This window comes from Poecilia mexicana, unplaced genomic scaffold, assembly GCF_051168715.1.
Source record: "Poecilia mexicana isolate PSO_F unplaced genomic scaffold, ASM5116871v1 scaffold_3, whole genome shotgun sequence".
In the NCBI taxonomy this organism is placed as follows: Eukaryota; Metazoa; Chordata; class Actinopteri; order Cyprinodontiformes; family Poeciliidae; genus Poecilia; species Poecilia mexicana.
In genome coordinates this window covers 1,729,548-1,752,493 of record NW_028263372.1, presented here as the reverse complement: position 1 = coordinate 1,752,493, position 22,946 = coordinate 1,729,548, and positions in this window count along the sequence as shown.

The window sequence follows — 22,946 nt, the reverse complement described above, 5'->3', positions numbered from 1 at the left end:
GTGTATGTGAGCGAGACAGTTAACGTTTGTGAATGTGCGAGCTGTTAGTAGTGTATGTGAGCGAGACAGTTAACGTTTGTGAATGTGCGAGCTGTTAGTAGTGTATGTGAGCGAGACAGTTAACGTTTGTGAATGTGCTTTGTGAATGTGCGAGCTGTTAGTAGTGTATGTGTGCGAGACAGTTAACGTTTGTGAATGTGCGAGCTGTTAGTAGTGTATGTGAGCGAGACAGTTAACGTTTGTGAATGTGCGAGCTGTTAGTAGTGTATGTGAGCGAGACAGTTAACGTTTGTGAATGTGCGAGCTGTTAGTAGTGTATGTGAGCGAGACAGTTAACGTTTGTGAATGTGCGAGCTGTTAGTAGTGTATGTGTGCGAGACAGTTAACGTTTGTGAATGTGCGAGCTGTTAGTAGTGTATGTGAGCGAGACAGTTAACGTTTGTGAATGTGCGAGCTGTTAGTAGTGTATGTGAGCGAGACAGTTAACGTTTGTGAATGTGCGAGCTGTTAGTAGTGTATGTGTGCGAGACAGTTAACGTTTGTGAATGTGCGAGCTGTTAGTAGTGTATGTGTGCGAGAAAGTTAACGTTTGTGTGTGTGTGACATTTTAGTATTTTTTGAGTGTGCGTGGCTACTTTTTTGGAGTGTGCGAGAGTTTCTGGTAGTGTGTGAGAGACAAAACGTAATTTTTGGAGTGTGCGAGAGTTTCTGGTAGTGTGTGAGAGACGAAACGTAATTTTTTTGAGTATGCGAGGCAACTTTTTTGGAGTATGCGAGAGTTTCTGGTAGTGTGTGAGAGACGAAACGTAATTTTTTTGAGTATGCGAGGCTACTTTTTTGGAGTATGCGAGAGTTTCTGGTAGTGTGTGAGAGACGAAACTTAATTTTTTTGAGTATGCGAGGCAACTTTTTTGGAGTATGCGAGACTTTTTGGTAGTGTGTGAGAGACAAAACGTAAATTTTGTCCTAAACGGCCCCTCATATTACTTTACCCTTTCTGAGCTCTAACAGAGTAATCTGTTTTTCAGATGTGTTGTACAGGGTAAAAGTAAGACATAGGAAGAAAACCTTTATCAAGGAAATAAAGATTCCTTGATAAAAAATCCATCAATTTTTTTACAAAGAAAATTGGTATTTTAACGGGAGGAGTATTTTAATTGGTATTTTAACAGGGGTGTGTGCGCGTGTGTCTGTGTGTGTAATGTTTCTGTAAAAACACAATTTAAGAGAAACTTTTGCTTCCATAATTTGTGCTAAAGTAATTTCAACAGTTAGTGAAACACCTTACACTATTTGACACCTGATTAACTGCTTTAATTTGTTGTATGATTTTAGTCTCTGGTATCTCTACTATAATAAACTGACTCGTTGAAAGGTGAGTTCACAACAAAGCATGCTGCAACAGCATAATTTGACTGATGCTGATGTCTTGACGCTGGCTGTTATGCTTTGTCTTGTGTAGTGTGCTGATATAGGGGCTATCATTAGAAAGACCTTTAACCCACCTCTTTGGTTCAACACTCCTTCATTAGCTCCAGCTCTACTTTACCTGTTGGCCATGTTCCTACCCTCCTCTTATCACAAACACCACCTAATCCGACCCCCACACCCCTGTCTAACCTCAGCCTCCTGTTTTTCTTAATCTGTCTAATGTGTGTGTAAATATTACTTGCATCGTCCAGATAGCTTTTGTTTTAGCATCAAACAAGTCTGAACCATGGGAACCTGGTCATTAATTACAATGTGATTCATGGTTATGGCTCTGTGTCTCGTCTCGCTGCTGCTCTGTCATTAGGACTTTCCCAGACTTCCCATCCCAACCTCACCCTGCTAAAAGCACCCCCACTGCAGCAGCCAGGCTTCAACTAAGTAAAAAAAACATATATATATATATATATATATATATATATATATATATATATATATATATATATATATATATATATATTTAGAATATTAGTTTTAAAGATTTAGAGACATAGAAAGTGTTTTAAGAGATCCATGTGAAAACAGAAGTGTTGGATGAATGAATGAATGAATGAATGAATGAATGAATGAATGAATGAATGAATGAAAAATGTAACAGATGAAACAAATATTGGGGAGAAAGGATCAGACTGGTCACAGAACAGATTATGCTTCTAGGCCTTCTGCACCTCCTCCTGTGTCCTGACTCCTACCATTATCATATCCTAACCTTCTTCTATCCCTGTCTCCTGTTTCTCTGTGTCTGAGTATAATCTCCTGGATAAGGAGTTTCCAGTTTACAGGATATCATCAACCCTGCAAACTTTGATGTAAATTCAGCAACTTTTTGGTAGGTCCTGCAGTCCATCATCAAAGATGGATTGCATCTTTGCAGTCAAAGGACATCGAAGGACTTGATGGACTGCATCATCCTTTGATACATTTGTATCGTTCTTGCTTGTAGGACGTTCTTGCTGCAAGGCAACAGTGCTACCAACTGCGCCACTGTGCAGCCCCAGTGTTCATTATTCAAATGCATATTCAAAAATCATTTATTGATCACAAAGGGAAATTAAATGTTGTTGTAACTCATATTAATTCAAATTCTTCAACCAAAACTAGCAACAAAAGAAAGGAATTAATTTGAAACATGCAAAATGTACTCTTCACCCAGTTGCTTTAGATTATCTGAATAGTCTCATAAGATTGGTTAGCTACAGTGTCAAGGAAGAGGTCCTTGATGCTTGAAGCTAACTTGCCCAACTTTTCAGGATCAAAGCTTCCCTCTTTATGTCAAACACAACCCCATTTTCTTACCAAAAGGTAAATGACAGTACCATCTGTGGTGAACTCCACAGAATCCTTGGAGTATAACAATCAAATCTTCACACCTATAGTCCAACCAAGCCTCTCTTCTCTCAGTTTGGAAACACTGACAACTTTCAGTTATAAAATCTGCTGACCAGAACCTGTTCTGAATTCCCACTAGAGGGCATGGTTGGACTGATAATATTGGGTCAGGCAACAGCTAGGACAGCTCATTGTACATTTAGGTCCTTAATAGTGTGTTACTTTATGCAGAGCTTCTTTTTCTTTATTGTAACCCAGCAGGCAAGGAACTTTATATGCGACTGAAAACGTTTCGTATTGTTTCATATGGTGTAGTTGTGTAGTTTATAGTCCTGTTAGGATGTGATTCCTGCAGCAGTGCTTTTTATGACCGTTTCTTTTCTGTAATGTTGGAGTTCATTCATTTTTGTCTCTGTGCTCCGCCAGGTCCGTTAACCAGTTTCAGGACCCGACCAGAACCCCTCCGTGTAAATTCCCCTGAGAAATAATGAGATTTGGTTATATTAAAACAGGCTTTAATGCCAGAAAATGATCAAATGTTACAAGCCATACATGTCATACAAATGTAACAAATACAGTTACATTCACCGTCCATCGCTGGGCCACACTTAGCTCACCTTAGGGGTGACACCAAGTGGAAGCAAGGCATAGACATGAATACACAGACCAGACGCCTCATGGAGCGGGTCGGGCCGTTGCTGCGATACGTCACAGCGTCCGCCATATTGAATGTGGCCTATGTGCCAGTAAGCTAATACCAGTAAATGGACCTAACTTTACAAAGTGCTGTCCTACAGAGTATTTTAAGTTAAATACTTTGACACATTTTCTCACACACACTAATATATTTGGTAATCACAGAAAGCAGTAAAGACAGCGTTTTCTAACTTTTGATGTGATTATTTAATTGTGGGGGATTTCTGATTAAAGAGCACAATGTTTTTATTTGTTAGAAATTATTCTAATAGTTTTTATATGATTCCATAATTTAATGTACATGTAATGTTTCAAAACAAGGAAAAAAAATAATTTTCTTGAATTTATTTTTTATATTTTATTGATAAATTACTTTTTGATTTAATTTATCAAAAGTAAATTGATAAATTTACTTTTGATAAAAGTAAAAGTTGTCATTGTTATCTGACAATGACTTTGATAAATCAGTCATTGTCAAACATTAAACTACATATTTTTCATACATATTACATATTTATTACAGTATGTCAACTCTGCTATTGACAGGAAAGAATGAAAATAATTCTAAGAGTAAATTATTTTTATTTAATTACATAACTGTATTAATACACTAATTCTTCAGATTGAGATATTTAAAAATACACAAAAAGTGAAAGAATAAAACATTTATTATACTGGGAACAATGGTCACAGGCAGGGCTTCAGTCTGCTGGTCAAACTGGGAGAACTCCAATGACTTCTGAGACGTCCTGGTACGTCTCAGACCAGGACGTCTTTTTTTCAAATAATTTAACTCAAAAAAAAAAAACCCTTTAAGCTGAAAATTATTTAAGAACACCGACTTTTACTTTTTATTCACTGTAGTTCCTCACATATCCACTTATTTATATGCAGAAAGAATTTTGGCAATATGATAAATACTGTGGTTCCCTATCTTATTGGCAAAGAAGATGGCTCTAGAACTATACACGCCCTCGTCTTGCAGGGTAGATCCCATTTTCCAGAGCACTTTATCCTCATTTATTCTGAGACAGGATAAATGAGAAATTATCCAAAAGTGTAATAGAAAATACATAGATTTCCTACATATTCAGAAAAAATACATTTTCAGTATGTTGGGGCTCTGACTCGTAGCATCTTTAGAGCATAGCTAAATACTGGCATTGTGAAGCTGAGCTGGGAAACAGACTGAAGAACAGCAGCTCTATCTCTGATCCTGACTGATCTTTCTTTACAAAATCCCCTGGTATTTAATGAACTTCCCCTCTGATAGCGGTTTCTCATCAGCCCTCTCTCATTAGAAAATAGTATGAAAATGTTAGGGCTGTAGTGATACAATAATCTCACGATACGATACACAATATTCTGCTCATGATACAAAATATATCCCGATATTCAGCAAATGATACAATTCGATACACTTTTGCAATTTTCTGAAAGATTTTAGAGGGACAGAGTGATTGTGGTGACATTTTGTGACTATTATAGACTTGGATTGAATTAATTTAACTGAAAACTGATTAAAAGCACCAACTACACAATACCTGGCTCTGGTTGGACATGGACACAGACTTAAAGTTGACAGCTGGACAAAATGAATCAAAGAAGTGGTGAGAAAACATGTTTCTTTTAATTGAAACAGTACAAACTGTAGCTTACATGCATTTGTAAAGTAAGTGAAGTGCACCAAGTACCCTGCTCTGAATAGTTTGATACCTTTTTAACCTTGACACTTAACATCTGAAGGAATCACTAAGCGCTTGGTAAGTAAACAGTAATATGACTTCTCCAAAACAGTCTATAAGTCAAGTAATGAAGAACATTTAACTTCAAATGCACCTATCTTAGCAGAGCAGCTTAAGGCCTGTAGATAGACCCTGACTAATAAGTGAACTCTAAACAGAAAGTCTACTCTGCAGACCAAGTGAGCCACATTCTCCTCAGATTTTTGTTTAGAAATAGAATCTGATCGACGTGCTCTGGGAGAAGTGCACTTTTCTGCGCAATGATGATATCTCCAGCGGTAGAGAAGACTCTCTCTGAGGATATACTGGTGCCAGGGATGCAGAGGTATCTTTTAGCAAGGCGTGACAGGAGTGGATACTCATATTGGTGCTCCTTCCACCAAACCAGTGGATCCTCTTTTACTTCCAGGAGATCTGCCTCCCTGTAGCGGGTCATCTGCTCTTTAGCCTCATCCTCTTGGGTATATGTCTTGGGTCGTGCTGCACCACCACCGTATCGTTCACCAAGAAGGACAGCCAGTGGACAAGATGGCCTTGGATTCTTGGATGCAGGATTATGACCTTAATATAAATAAATAAAAACAATAACTCATTATTTACAGTTAAGCAAATTCCATAATTTCAACAAATGGGTTAAGACACCACAGTGTGCTTCACTGGATGACAGCAAGTGTTACTGACCTTGGATGTTTTCTCCTTTGAATTGCTCTCCCTCATTGACAGCTGCTTCTTTAGGTCCCATCCCCTCTTCAGCGCTAGCATTTGCTGCCCCCTATTTGTCCACTCTCCAAAGTGGAAACTTAATTAAAAGACAGACATGCAATGAAATTCATGAGCTTTACTATAATGCATCTTTGAATATTATTTAATATCTATGCCTTTAAACAGCAACCATTATGGTACTTATGCTTTTTAAACTATTTGATATCCATCCATTTTAAACTGTTAACTTTGTAGCATATGAAATTAAAACTTTGAAAAATATTTTATTTAGGGCCATGCTAACTCTTGCCAGGAGATTGCAGATAGGATACAAGGCAAAGGGAAAAGCCATCAATACCATCACTTTACCTCTAAAGGCTGAATAGTCAGTGTAAAGTACTGAATGTCCACACACGTGTTCAGCTTTAACCAGAACTTTCTTAGCTTTGCTTTAATCCTAGCCCAGAACCAACACAACATCACATGAGGAGCAGGACCCGACAACAACGATAATTCCCCAGCGTTGCCATGACAACCAGCCTTACAGAAATATCAGTCCTTATATGACATCTCCCCTTTTTTTTTTTTTTTTTTTGTGTCCTTCCATAACACTTTGTAACAAGTTTATATATGTATATAACCAGGGAGACAAACAGTACAAATTATAACATCAAAATTACAAATTATAACATCAAACTTATTTGGTCTTCTACTTTTTCTTTTTTTGTTTTTTTTGTTTTTTTGGTTTATAATGTAAGCCTGACCACAGGTTTACTAAGCCTACCGGACCGTGTAAACAACCGTCCGTCTTGTGCAGGAGGTGGATAGGCCTGCACAGCTGGCGATGCAGTGTCTGTAGAGATGGCAGGGTCAACCTGTGGCACAGTCGGCTCAGGCTGTGGACATTGTAGAGCAGTTTGGAAAAGTATCTCCAGATGAAGCAGGCATGTCCAACAGGTGGCGACGGTTGCGCCTCAAAGTCGCCCCTTGATGTGTCTCAACGATGTAGGATCTGGGAGTAGTATTGTCACCAGCAACTACAGCAGGGGTTCCCCAGGTGTTCTGGTGATCCAACTTGGAGAGAATGGCGTCGCCTGGTTTCAGTGGAGGTAAGGGCTTTGCGCCGTGACGCCGATTGTAGTAGAATGCTTGTCTCCGTTTTTCGTTTGCATCCTTACTTCTAACCGCTCGTAGATCAGGCCAACGGGGTTGGAGATTTGACTCAAGTGTGGGGAGTGTCATTTTGATCTTTCTTCCCATGAGTAATTCAGCAGGGCTGACACCTGTGGAGGCGCACGGAGTAGAACGGTAGCACATGAGTGCGAGCAAAGGGTCTTTCTGTTTCAAGATCCTCTTTGCGATTTGTACTCCTCTCTCAGCGTGTCCATTTCCTTGAGGGTTATGTGGGCTTGAAGTGATGTGCTGAAAGTCAAACTCATGAGCAAACTCCCGAAATTCTGCACAGGCAAACTGTGGCCCATTATCCGAAACAACTTGGTCTGGGCAGCCGAAGCGAGCAAAGAGTGTCTTTAGTTTAAGCACCACTTGTGACGCAGTTGTCGTCGGCATGTGGAGTATCTCAAGGAACCTGGAGAAGTAATCTGACACTACCAGGTAAGTGTGTTTGTTAAAGTCACACAGATCGATTGCAAGTCTTTCCCAGGGTCTGCCGGGTAGTGGGGTAGAGATGAGGGGCTCCCTACGCTGAGAATGCTTCATCTCTCGGCAAGTCTGACAGGATTCCACTTTCTGTTTAATGTCAGAAGAGATGCCAGGCCACCACACGGAAGTATTAGCCTGCTCTCTGCATTTGGTCAGACCCTGATGTCCATCATGGATCCGATCTAGTATGTCAGCTCTTAAGGTGGAACGGACTAACATGTGACAGCCTCTTGTGATGACCCCATTGTATTCTGACAGTTCACTTTTGATTGTGTAATAGTCTCTGATGGCAATGGGGACATTTCCCATATATCCCGGCCAACCAGACCTAATATACTGCAGTACCACCTGCAAGTTACTGTCGGCTGCTGTGGCCAAACGTATAGACTCTAACTTTTGTGGAGTGGCTGGCATGCTACTGATAATGGCTGCAATGTAACACTCTACATCAGAATGGGTATCACTCACCTCCGATGTGCGCTGTAATGGGCTGCGGGAGAGTGTATCTGCCACAATGAGACTCTTTCCTGGTGCATACTCTGCTGCGGGTTTAAACCTCATGAGTCTCATCAAGAGTCTTTGGCAGCGTATGGGGACGTTGTCTAAGTCCTTTTTATTCATTAGTGGTACCAAGGGCTTGTGGTCGGTGACCAGTTTGAAGCTCTCCAGCCCAACCAGATACTTTTCAAATCTCTCACATGCCCAAACACAAGCCAGACATTCCTTTTCTATCTCGGAGTATCTGGTTTCAGCGTCAGACAAGCGGCGTGAACAGTAAGCAACTGGTTTCCAGTCCCCCTCGTGTTGCTGCAGCAGCACACCTCCGATGCCATAGCTGCTGGCGTCTGCTGATACTGCTGTAGGTCGATTCACATCGTAGAACTTTAGTACAGGAGACGTGGACAGGATGTCTTTGATCTGCTGAAACGCCTCCTTCTGTGGATGTTCCCACGTCCATGTAGTTTTAGATCTCAACAGTTCATACAGTGGCTGGCCCACTGTTGATAGGTGTGGAATATACTTCCCTAAGTATGTGAACATGCCGAGAACACGTTTTAAATCTTGGACATTTTGTGGTTCTGGCAGCTCTCGAATAGCTTTTACTTTGTTGGGGTCGGGTTTCACACCTGACTTGTCAATCACCTGGCCCAGGAAGTGGAGTTGGTTCTGTCTGAACACGCACTTGTCTTTATTCAGCTTTAGGCCAGTTGACTTGATTCTCTTCAATACTTTGTTTAGCCGCTGATCGTGCTGTTCTGCAGTGTTGCCGTATACCAGTATATCATCCATATATGGCGACTCCTTCGAGATCGCTTAAGGTCTCTGCCATTTTCCTCTGGAAGATTTCTGGGGCACTTGTAATGCCAAAAGGGAGACATTTGAATGCATATCTTCCAAAAGGTGTAATAAACGTGGTTAGCTTACTGCTTGTTGGATGGAGAGGGATTTGCCAAAACCCTGAAGCAGCATCCAGTGATGTAAACATGGTGGCTCCACTTAGCTTTGCAGTGATTTCTTCAGCGGTTGGGAGAACATATCTCTCTCTCTTTACTGCCTCGTTTAGCCTCTTCAGATCAACACAGATGTGCACTTTGCCATTTCGTCTTGGGACTGGCACCATAGGAGCGCACCAATCAGTTGGCTCCGTCACCTTTTCGATTACCCCATTCTCCTCCATGCGTTGTATTTCCTCTCTTACTTTCTCTATGAGAGGTAGGGGAACTCTGCGGGCCGTGTGCACTGCGTATGGCTCTGGGTTATCTTTTAGCTGTATTTTTACAGGCTCTGTCTTAAGAGTCCCATGGTCACCAAATGTATTGTGCACTTCCTCAATGCGTTTAACTAGTCCCATTGAACATGCTGTGTCTCTGCCTAGCAGGCTGCTAGCTGTGTGACTATGAATCACATACACCGGGAATGAGTAGTGCTTCTTGTACTTTGTACTGGCCTGAAACTTCCCCATACAGTTGAGCTGACCACCTGGGCTGTTCATTGGAGGAATGTTTGACTGAATCAGTTTCTGCTCAGGGATTAATGTGTTAAATGTCTCTCTGTCCATGATGTTTAAATCTGCCCCTGTATCTATTTTAAAAGTAACAGGAGTTGTACCAATCAGAATTTGTACAGACCATTGATCGCTCTCTCTATTAGCATCTGTGACTGCCCCAAGGAAGTATGGTGTTTGTGAAACTGTATCTGTCTCTGTTACTTCTCTGATTGATTTACTGTGGCACATTCTTTCCCAGTGACCCACCTTTTTGCATTTGTTGCAGGTCGATCTCTTAGCTGGGCATTTATCTAGGTCTTTATGCTTTATGTTGCCACATCTTCCACATTTTGGTTCTGTTGTTCGATCCTCACTTTCCTTTTTTTGTTTTTCCATTGTGGACGTCCCCTGTATGATTTAGCTTGCGCGATCTCCTGTACTGCTGCGTACGCCTCACCCTGCTGAGACACCTGCCTGGACACCACCTCGGACTGGCGCACAGCTTGAATAGTCTGGGCTAACGTGAGTGTTGACTCTAGCTGCAGTTTACGTGACAGCTCTTTATCGTTAATGCCCACTACTATGCGATCTCTAATGTGCTCCTCTCTGTGTGTCCCAAAGTCACAATGTTCGGATAGGTCATACAAGGATCTGATAAACGTTTCGACATTCTCACAAGGCCGCTGCACTCTCTGGTGGAAACACGCGTGCTCGTGAATTATGTTCCTTTTGGGGTAGAAGTACTCGTTGTATTTTTCTAACACGACGTCAAAATTCTTTTGATCGTCCTCCTCCGCAAAAGTGAAAGCCTTAAAAGTGTTTTCAGCCTCCGGGCCCATGGCGTATATTAGAGAACTAACCTGGACTTCGCTGTGTTCAGTTTGGTAGCCAACCGAAAGCGTTTGAAACGTTGTTTCCAATCTGCCCATTCCGTCGGGCGGTCAAATGGAAAACTCTCCGGTGGGTTAAACTTGGCCATCCTGACACTTCTGACACCATGTAAAGTACTGAATGTCCACACACGTGGACATCCTTATATGACACTCAGTCTTGCAGCCTCTGTAACCAGTCCATTGTAGACTTCCTGTCTTTTGTTGTCAGTTAGGAAGGGAAGACTTTTGAATCTTGGATCCATTGCTGAAGATGCATAGAGTTGCCTTGAGGTTCTTCTCAAGATCCTCAGCTATGGCAGCCTTCATATCTTTCATAACAGAAGATTCACCTTCGATCGGTTTCAGTCCATTCAAACAGTGTGTCCTGGAGGGGTGCTAAGACTGACAGTGAGGGGATCTTCTCTTTGGACATGTACTGTGTCGCCTCCTTCATGGGCTTCAATGCACTGACAACTTCTTCAGCTGTTGTTATGTCTGACTCATACAGCGTGCACAGATCCTTCTCAGACTTCCTCACCTCACTTGAGAGCAGGGCTGCACAGATAGCTGGTTGTTGCTCAAGAAATCGCTCCAACATGTGTGCACTGTTCCACCTGTAGTCAAATAAAATTAAAAACTAAATAAATAATATATTTGTAAAGGACATCCATGCTGTGTCCCTCACAACATTGCTGGTAATGACAAAATAAAGTAGCATAGAACAAAATAATTGAAAATTACACTGCAAGATAAACATTTATAAACATTTTTTTTTTACTTATAGTAATGCAAAAAGAAGCTGTGAGGAAATTATGTCTCTGTAGCCTCAAGATGCAAGTGGTGGTCACTCAGCTGAGAATAGTTGTCAGGATCATAGATTTACATGTTTACAGTTTGTCTACATTTATCTTTACATTAAATCTTCCATGAAAAAAATATATCCAATATGGATTAAGAAGAAAAAAACTGACATACATTTTTTCATATCGTCCAACCCTAAAAAAAGTAACATACTAACCTGGTAACTACGTCTGTCATCAGCTTATGTTGTGGTAGTCGTAAAAGCATCTGCTTCTCTTTTAGGATGTGGCTTCCTGTGGTGCTTCGTCTAAAGAAGCTGACGATCCTTCTCACTCTTCCCAACAGGCATGCGGCTGCTGTGACTTTTAGGGCTCGCTGCGCAGCCAGATTCAGGGTGTGAGTATAGCATTTGACGTGAAGTGAGAACGCTGCCTCCCCAGCTGCAATGAACATATTTGACGCGTTGTCTGTGACAGTTACAGGATCCTTTTCTGTTATTCCCCCACTCAGTGAGGGGCTTCCTCAGGTGTTCTGCCAGGTTTTGTCCGGTGTGGCTCTCGGGCATCTCCGTGGTTTGTAAGACGTAGTTAACAAGCTCCCATTCCTCATTGATAAAGTGAGCCATGACGGTCACATAGGCTTCTTTAATAGTGTTACTGATAAGCTAATTTAGTGAGCTAAACGTCACGTATATGATGTAGCTATTATATGTTTATTTACATTATGTTATGTTTGCATTATTATATTTACATTGGCCCATACAACTTGCCCTGTAATCCAATGAAAAGGTGTGAGACATCAGTAAACCTGCTAAATTAAGAGCTCTGCTTCCGTGTCACCTCTTTAACCAGAACCTTGCTGTAGATGAGGACCTAACAAAACAGTCTCAATTTATTACAATTGTTTGTCGAGCCGGATCTAGATCACAACAGTGAAGATTATGGACAAGCAGAGCGGATTAACAGAGCAGAGAAGGCTGAGGCACCTGCCCTCACATTTGTTGGACTATCATGTGACCCTCCCTTCTACACTGAAGCCTTCTACTATGGCTGAGGAAATGCTGGCTGTAAGTAACACATCCCAGAGTACGAGAATATCACGTCTGCAGGCTTTAGGTATGTATGCCGAGCCTACTACCAACATAGACCAGTCATGCTCTGTGTTCGGGCTCTCATCAATGTTATCACAACAAGATTCACATTACGTGGCTGGTGGAGGGGAGCATTTTGTCCGACCTGATGATCTAGCATGTAAACTCAGCAGTAAATTAATTCGGTAACACTTTATTTGAACGGGGTTGAATAAGACTGACATGACACTGTCATAAACATGTCATAACACCTGTCATGAACATCAATAAGTCTTCATGAATATTTATGACTTGTCATAAAGCGTCATTCGGTAAATTATGACACTTTTAATACAAAGTTGACATTATTCAAAATGTCTTTGTTATGACAACTTGACATTAACCAAGAAATCATTACTGACATAAATTTGTTATAAAAGTATTACTGATTGCACTTTAAAAATTAGGTAACTTTATGTTATTAAAGGTAAAGTTTAAACAGTAATGATTTCTTGGTTAATGTCAAGTTGTCATAACAGACATTTTGAATAATGTCAACTTTGTATTAAAAGTGTCATTATTTACCGAATGACGCTTTATGACAACAGTCATAGCTATTCATGAAGGCTTATTCATGTTCATGACATGTGTTTATGACAGTGTCATGACAGTCTTATTCAACCCCCTTCAAATAAAGTGTTACCATTAATTCTGACACCAAAGACTATATTAGATGTTGAGCCTGAAAGCAGCAGTTGCTCTGCATCAGACGATGAATCAGAAGGGAGCTCCATTATCAGTAGTTAGGTGAGTTAAGCTCAGTCATTTCATGACTTATTACCTACAAATACAGCTCCACTAGCAGGAGAAAAAGCTGATGGACATCGGCAAACTGAAGAACTCTCACATTCTATATTTGGAGCAGGAGCTGAAGAGTCTCCAAGCAGTGCTGGATATCAAAAACAAACAGCTCCACAAGCTCTGCAGTCACTTCACTGAAAAAGAAATGACTGCATTTTTTTGAACAAACGTATAGTGGAACTGCTTGTTCTGTCCACTCGTCCAAGTGCCTGGAGAGGGAGAAAGAAGAGTTGCACGTCGTTCTATAGGATGTGACATGGAAGCTGCAGGAAGAGCACAAGAATGAGCTGACTGATCTGGAGCAGAAGCTGCAGGCTGAACAGGACAATGTTCAAGTCACCTACCAGGAGGACGCAAGAAGTCAAGCTCACAACTCAAGAGGAGTGATAAAAATCTGTTTGACGGCAGAAGCCAGCAAGCCAGCCATAGCAGGTGCCCAACGGAACAAAAATAAAATTTCTGGAGGAGCTACACAAAAATCATTACCACTTAAATCTTTGCTGAAAACAAAGCTCAGTTCAACCCCTTCAGGAAACAAAGGATCAGCAACCTTGACTACAGCATGCAAGTCTGCAGCTTCCACAAGCAAGGTCATCAAGCTACACCATAGTATGATCCAGCTACACAATAGTGTCATCTAGCTACACCATAGTGCAGATAGATTTGTCAGGTCAGTTGACATAAAAGTGAAAGGAAGAGTTTGTCTGACCTGTCACCAAGTTGGTCCAGTTACCTGGGATACCAGATAATGATGAGCCAAAGACGACATCCCCAGAAGGTAGGAATTCATAGGAGTTACATAACAGCTAAGACTGTTATGAGGAGCGGCTGTTCTGAATTCCATCTGTGGGTCTTAGCCAATCCCATAGATGGACAAGTCAAATGTGGCGATCTTGTGCTAGAGTGGTCACACGTGGCTGACAAGGATGAGGTCGATTTGCAGTAGTGCCAGAGTGTTGGAAACAAACTCTTAAATGGCCTATGGTCCGATTATGGACATTGAGCTTTGCAGCTACTGCTCTGGTGGACATCCCTACATCTAACATGCCAATGACATGCTCCAGCATAACTTGCGACATCTGAGGCATTATAACTTGTGACAAAATTTGACATTTTGGGGTGGCCTTTCATTGTCCCCAGTCTAAGGATTGTCCAGTTGTTGCTCATTTTGTTTAATCACCCAGTGGACATGCCCCACCTATGCACCGAGTTAAAAAAAAAAAAACTCACTGAGCAATGCTCACTGACAGCAAGTTGGATTAAAAATTATACACATAGAAATATTACTGTTCTGTAAGACTTGGCTTTGGTCACCAGTGTGTAAACACCTGCTGACTGAGTTACTCTCTGTGACGCCACTGATGCTGATAATCATAACCTGTTGTCATAAAGCATAAACAGACATTAAAACCACTGCTTCTCCAGACTGCACTTATGAGATTGAGCTTAAATGCAGATTAGCCTTTGTTTAAATCCTTTCTCTCTGAGTTTACAGTAATTAGAAAGATCAAATCACCATAGTCCAGGTCCACAGTCTCAAACTTTAATTAAGCTGATCTCTGCAGCACCCCCAAGTGGAAAGTATTGATAATACTATCCATTCAGTTTTGGATCAAACTTGTTGTTCAGACAACAAAAACCTGTGCTATTTCAAAGTATTACTGGGTGTACTGGTTACATTCAGATGGTCCAGCCACTTCCAAGCCCACAGGAATATAAGTCCACCATGCAGACTGCTTCTACAAACATTAGTGGAAGAATAGGGAGCTCAGTGAACTCCAGCATGGTACCATGAGAGAATGCCACATGCAAAAGATCTTGTGGTTAAATTTCATCTCTATTCTTCCTCCACAGTCAGGTGTTGGTGGAATTATATGGAGGACCAAAACTGACATATTAAGAAATAAAACCATAAATATATATTTAGTTTTTCCTTGTCCTTACACACGAGTTTCTGTCAAGAGATGTATAATTTTCTTTCATTTCCCCGAACCATCAGAAAAGTAGATATTTTGTTTTGTTTTTTCCTTATACAAGCCCTCCTTCTTTTGCCATTGCCTCCTCTCCTTTTCTACTTGTCCTTTTTCAACTTGTCCTTTTTCTGCTTCTCCGTGTGCATCTTTATGTTAATTAGGAGAGCTGCCTTCTATGTCCAGCTCCTCTACTATTGGGCAATAGAGCTTTGGAACCAATGTCACTGCGTAAGACATGGGGTGTTTACATCTCACGCTCGGTGCCATCTTTACAGGCTGCAGAAGACTCTGTGCCTAACTTGAGCTAATTTCAGATTTCTCATCAATTTAATCTTCCTCGGTCAGAAGGAATAGGCCAACTCCACCGGTGCAGCTTAGAAGGTTTATTGATGGAATAATGGCAGGTACATGGGAGATGATGGTACAGATGATGACGTGGAGATAGGAATGATGTGGTTGTATTCGGTTTCGTATGTATATGTATGTGGGTGTGTATATGTGTGTGTGTGGTTATCTGAAACAGAAGAAACAATAAAAGTGCATATCAATAGCCATGCGGGCAAAGCAGCTACACATACATCCAGGATGAAAATGGCCTGTAGTAATACAGAAATCCAATAGAGGGCACCATAACACCACACATGAATTATCGGTAAAATGCAATAAACATACAAATGACAAAAACCATCAGGAAATATGAATTAATGGCATATTTCCTCATATGCTACTACAATGGTAATATATCTGGCAAAGGATAGCATAGAACTTGAGTTATTACAAGTAATCGCTTGCATTATCGGTAGCCAGAGAAACACGAGGCAAATTTCAGCTCCTGGGCTAATAACTGACATAAACCCAAATATCGGGCGGAAAGATGTTTACTTGCATAATTAAAACGCACACAGGTCTCATACACACGGGATTAAGGAAGGATTGATGGTGGATGCTATCCGTGGATTGATTTTTATGCCACACAGAAGCACAGAAAATAACTTGCTCATCTACGTGAAATTCGAACTACAAAAACGAACAGATGCATCATGGGTAATGTAGTGCTAACAGCCGCCCATGTATTTGCAAACAAATACACTCATACGAAGTCCACTAGTTAGAAGAAGGATCCAAATCTTCAGGCACTTCAGGAAGCTCCACCAGTTTGGTTACCGGGCGAATGTAGATGCTGTCCTTGACCTTCACCTCAGCAGCTCGAACGACGCCATCCGTCCCAGGGATATTCTTGGTGATATTCCCAACGGCCCACAGTCCTCGGGGAAGGTTGGAATCAACAATCATCACAATTTGTCCCACAGCAGTATCATCAGTAGATTTCCTCCATTTCTGTCGTAACTGAAGTCCTGGGAGGTAGTCCTGGATGAAGCGTTTCCAAAAATGGTCACTGAGGACCATACACTGCTTGTGGTAGTCCTGCATCCCGCCGCCCCATTAACAGAAGGTTTGGTGTAATGGGGTCCAGGTCAGCCACGTCAGAGGAGGCATAACCGAGAGGTTTAGAGATAAGGATACCTTCAACCTCTATGAGAGCTTTTAGAAGCACTTCCTCTGCCACAACTTGGTCTTTCAAGACAACTTGTAAAGCTGATTTGACTGACCTGATTTCCCTCTCCCAGGCTCCCCCGAAGTGAGGAGCATGCGGCGGGTTGATGTTAAAGTTGATGGTCTGTTTGGCCAACTTTTGCTGCAACACTGGGGCCATATTTTCAAAGGCGCTCTGCAGTTCTTTATGGCCTCCCCTGAAATTGGTGCCTCTGTCGGACCACAGCTCGTATGGCTTCCCCCGGCGAGCAATAAACCTGCGTAATGACATCAGGAAAGAGTCTGTGTCGAGGCTAGGGAGGAGATCCAAGTGAACACATCGAGTGGTCAGGCATTTGTAGATGATCCCCCATCGTTTCTCTCTTCAACGTCCAATCTTAACTAGGTACGGTCCAAAACAGTCTACGCCTGTAGACCAGAATGGGGGTTTGTAGAGTCTCAAACGAGCTGAGGGAAGGTCAGCCATCTTTGGTGTGGAAGGTGAGGCGTGCCATCTCCTACAGTCTACGCACTGGTACTGGTGTTTCTTAATGGCCTGTTGACCTCTGAGAATCCAATAGGTGCACCGTATCTCTACATAGAGTCTCTCTGCACCTGGGTGAAGCAGTTGAGCGTCGTAGTCCTTTATGATGAGACGAGTCAGAGGATGATCAGGAGCTAACAACTGGATGGATGCTGTCAGGGTCTACATCTATAGCTTGGCGCAGGCGGCCTCCAACTCTGATCAGTCCACTAAGGCTGTCATACTCAGGGGATAGAGCACTAAGACGACTGCTGGGGTGCACAGTGTCACCTGCTTGGAGGGCTTGGACCTCTTCTGGGAACCTGTCCTTCTGTGCAGAGCGAAGCAGCTGAGTCTCTGCCTCTTGACGCTCGGCAGCAGTGAAGGAGGTGGCAGCCGCCCCATGCAGGGATTGGTGAGTGGCCAGAACCAGGTCCTCTAACGATGTGCTCTGTGCAGGATCTGGTAGACTTTGGGATATAGATGTGAAACTACAGAAAGCGGTCTTTCTGAGTTCTTCACAGCAACAATCTGGGAACTCTGTCGGGGGTTTCGGCCAGGTATAGGAGTCTGTGAGGAAGTGAGGGCCTTGTGACCAGCGGCTGGAGATGGTGAGCTCTGACAGCGATTTCCCTCTTGTGATGTAATCAGCTGAATTTTCATCAGAATTCACATACCCCCACTGCTCTGAGGAGGTCAACTCCTGTATTTCACAGATCTGAGTCCCAACAAAAACTTTGTACCTGCAGGAACTGGACTGGATCCACTGCAGTACTGTAGTAGAATCTGTCCAAAGGTAGACAGAGTGCAGGGGTAATGAGAGTTCAGTTTTGAGCACTTTGGCTAGTTGGGCTCCTGTCAACGCAGCACACAGCTCCAGTCAGGGAATCGACACCCGTATGCGGGGTGCAACCCTTGAGCTTGCCATTTTGAAAGAGGTGTAGATGTGTGCCTGTTGCTCTGTAGCTCTCAGATAGGCAACAGCTCCATAGGATTTCTCAGAGGCGTCACAGAAGATGTGAACCTTGTTTGTAGTACCACTGATGCTGTGAGGACTGTAGCAGCAAGGGATGATGATGTGCTGGAGATTAGACAGTTCTTCTTCCCATTCGAGCCAGCACTGAAGCAGACTTCCTTCTATGGACTCGTCCCATCCTCTCTGTATTCCACAGGGCCTGCACAATGAGCTTTGCTCTTGTGGTGTATGGACAGATATAACCCAATGGGTCATACTGACTGGCTAGTACCTTATAAATATTGTGCAGCGTGACAGTCGTGTAAGACACTGGGAGATGCTTGTATCCCAGGCCCACTGTCTTATCAATCAATCAATCAATCAATCAATCAATCAAATTTTATTTGTATAGCACATTTCAGCAGCAAGGTTGCTGAAATGGGCCTTGCTGCTGTGCTTACATAAAATAAAAACAGCATGTGACATTGATTAAACAGTGAGAAAGAGAAAGACATTTTGAAAAAGATAAAAAAAAGATAAAAACATTAGACAGTGAGACAGAGAAATAAAGTTAATAACTAGATGAAAAGTAAAGATAAAAACATTAAAAACATCAAAATCCACAATTTAGCCATACGCAACTCTAAACAGGTGGGTTTTTAGTTGAGATTTAAAGGCACCCAGTGTTTCAGATGTTTTATAGTTTTCTGGAAGTTTATTCCAAATTTGTGGTGCATAGAAACTGAATGCTGCTTCTCCTCGTTTTGTTCTGGTTCTGGGGATGCAGAGCAGAACCAGAAGATCTGAGGGGTCTAGATGGTTGGTACAGCAATAATAGATCTTTAATGTATTGTGGTGCTAAACCGTTCAGTGATTTATAAACTAACAACAGTATTTTAAAGTCTATTCATTGAGCTACAGGGAGCCAGTGTAGGGACTTTAAAACTGGTGTTATGTGCTCTATCTTCCTGGTTTTAGTGAGAAAGCTAGCAGCAGCGTTCTGGATCAGCTGCAACTGTTTGATTGATTTGTTAGTCAGACCTGTGAAGACGCTGTTGCAGTAATCAATGCGGCTGAAGATAAATGCATGGATGAGTTTCTCTAGATCGCGCTGAGACATTAGTCCTCTAATCCTGGAGATGTTCTTCAGGTGATAGAAGGCCGACTTTGTGACTGTCTTAATGTGGCTCTGAAGGTTCAGGTCAGAGTCCATCACTACTCCCAGGTTTCGGGCCTGATCGCTAGGTTTTAGTTGTAATAACTGAAGCTGAGCATTGATTCTAGTTCGCTCCTCTTTAGGTCCAAAGATAATAACTTCAGTTTTGTTTCTGTTCAGCTGGAGAAAGTTTTGGCACATCCACACATTTATCTGTTCTAAGCATCTATTCAGTGATTGGATGGGTTCAGAGTCACCCAGTGACATCGTGATGTAAAGCTGTGTCTCATCAAACATTCCAATGGGGTATATGCCACGAGAGGTGGTGACGTATTTCCGTTTGAATTTATGCCACATAGATTGGTTCCGGGTCCTGCTTGCTCCTATTGTTTTTAGCCAAAGCTGCAAGATCTGTACCATGAAAAAGACGCAAAGCTTAAAATATCTGTGAGCTACTGGTACAGCAATCGAGTTTTTTGGTGTGCCGTTGTGTCCAGTAATTAGCCAGTACCATCCAGTGCTTAGTTTTTTCATTTTCCAGCTGATATCAAGGCGACAGCGGGCTGTAGCCAAAACTTAGCCACTACAGCTAACACACGGCTTGTAGCTGTTTGCTATTTCAAAGCTTGAGGATATTGAAGATCCAGCGTCAGAAATGGGAAGACAGAGGTTAAAAGTGAGCTGTACGTGCTTCGTTCAGTGGAATAATTTGTTGGAGGAAAATAATGCAGGAGGAAATCCACTGCTACGGGAACAGGCTGAAAACAGAGGCAGCGATTCGGCACAAGGTAAGTCAATACGTGTGTTGATGCGTTTGTATTATACGGAGTATGAAATTATTTTTAGGCAACTCCTTAGCTTTTGTTTATATGACAATTATATAAAATACATTTAACATGGAGTCGGAGCGATACCGAGCAGGTAATTTAAGAACAGCTGAGAGCAGCAACGCTTCAGCCCGATCCAAACCACACCAGGAGTCAGATTAATGTCCAAAACCTTCGCTTTACAGCCGTTTAAGTGGCACCGATCCACATAAAAAACCCACAGAACAAATGGTACAAATCACGTATTTCCCGAATCCCGAAAATATGACATCTATCTTTGCTGTTTCATAATTATAATCCATGTTAGAGCGAATTTTTCCACTTGGCTGCTATAATCTGTTCTTGCAATTTCTCTTTTTTCCCTCTGAGATTCTGCTTAGAAAATTAGGTTATGAAGTTACATCCTCCCGCTGCTTTTTGTTTTTAAAATAGTAAATTTAGGTTTGCCTCAACTTTTATAAACTAATGCCTCTTATATGCATCATTTTTTTGTATTATTGTTGGTACAGATATTAGGCGAACACTGTGCTTTGCCTGCTAGTAGTTTAAATTAATTTCAGCTGCACACTTTCAAGAGTATTCAGATTTTAACATGTATTTTCTAAGTAGTATTTTAGTTCACTCTTACTCAGTAACGTCAGTGTTGTTACATCTCTGAAACATTTTTGCAGTTTCTTTGTGATACCAGAACTATTTCATTTAATTTCCTGAGATATTGTCAATTTATTTTCAAGCAAAACTCTCAAAAAGAGCTGAGGATTTATTAGTTTTGATTACGTTGTGCAGCTAAGTATGGACATTTATTAGTTTTTTGTTTGTTTTTAATTTTTCAGGTTTGCATCGCAACACCTCGTGTTTCTGAGCCATGATCGCTGTGCCGATTACCTTTCCATTGGATCCAAGCACCTGGACCAGCTGACGGCGTCCATCAGTCCACGGTCTGCCGGATCATCACAATGTGGACTAACTTTTTTTTTATACAGTACTTGGTTTAACTATGATCTTGAAACTGGAGTACCAGATATGCAAAAATGTACCTGCAGACTTTGTTGGCTACCCTGACACTGCTGTCATCCTGGACAGGGCTGAGCCGATCTTCCTCTCCTCCAGAGTGACGAGTTTTCATCACCAGTAAAGGCAAACAAGTCTGATGTCTGATTAGCTGCTAGGAAGTATATTATATATTCACTGTTCATTTTGCAATCCTGTTTGTACCTACAATAAAATTGAATTTCATTTGTAATACTCTATATTTCACAAACCTTTTATTCCCCATTTCTCAGTGTTTACGTTATATCAAGTATTTGCATATAGATCAGGAATTCAAGTGAGATATTAAAATGCAACACTTTTAGGTAATACCAGCAAAGAAATGTGAATATTAAGTAATATGTAGTTAGTTATATAATTTAATATACTGAATAAGGCTGGATGATATGACTTACAAGATTTTTTTTCATATCAGATTTGATTTTAATCGATTTCTCCCATCCTCAATTTCTATAATAAAATCACAGAAAATATTTTCAAAAAGTGCCTTTATTTCAACCATCTGTTCTGTGAGTTGTATGAGGGAGCATTACGGTCAGGATACAAGAAATTTTAATTGCAAGAATGCAGTCATTGTTACAGCAGAATAAAGAGTTTATTTATTAGTGTTTGTATAGTTATATAAAATATGTATTGATATTACTAAATAATTTATTAAATAAATTATGAACGGGTGTGTGCTTTGTAATATGCTCTTCATACATCGATATCAGAATATTCCATTCCTATTCTATTGTTATAGCCACTAAGCATATTTAAATATGATTAACTATGTACTAAAAACATACTTAAAAAATACAATTGTTTATAAATATTGCTTTGATAGATGTTTGAATATGGTTTACAGTAACAAAAAAGTGTGTTATGATCGATTAAATCCGCTGATACGTCATTGTGCCTGCTAAACACATAACGCTGAGTGGAGTGGAGTACCGCTCCAAGATGGCCGCCCTAAATCTCGTCAGCGACAATAGACCCTTTTCACATGACGTCACACAACTTCCGTTTTGGCTTGAAGCTGTGTATCCTTAGTTCCGGTGTACATAGTAAGTAATGATAAAGTTGTCTATTTCATATATATATATATATATATATATATATATATATATATATATATATATATCTGACAGCATATGTTGATCAGACAGAACACCGGAGCATGGAGTTTACACAGTCTCTAAAACATTTGCCTAAAATAAGATTTGAAGATAGATCACGATTTGCAAACCAATTTTCTCTGACAACAACATCTAAATTAGACAAAGGCTACAAATTCTTTACCGAACAATACCTGTTTGACTATGAATGTAGGTATTTTTGTTTTGCGTAACCGTTAGCTTAGCATTAGTGAATTTTGTTAGCTAGCTAACTACGTGACATAACTGTTCCTTAACCAGAACGTTTTACTGTTTTTGAACTATAACGTTTTAGGCTCTAATCTTGATCAGATTCTTAAATTATAGACTGGAGTTGCCACTCATCCCATGAAATAGGGGTTTGTTTGTTATAAGCAGAGATGTCCGGTGCCGCCGCTGCTTTGTAATGCCTTCCTCTAATCGGACCACTTTTTCGGTAACGAATAATCTAACAAGTTCGTATTTCAAATCCAGTAATCAGATTAAAGTTATTTATCCAAATCACTGCACATTAATATTTTCTTTTGTATTTATTTTTATTCCTTCTGTGCGTCTTTGGGAGAGACTCTGTGACAGTTAGC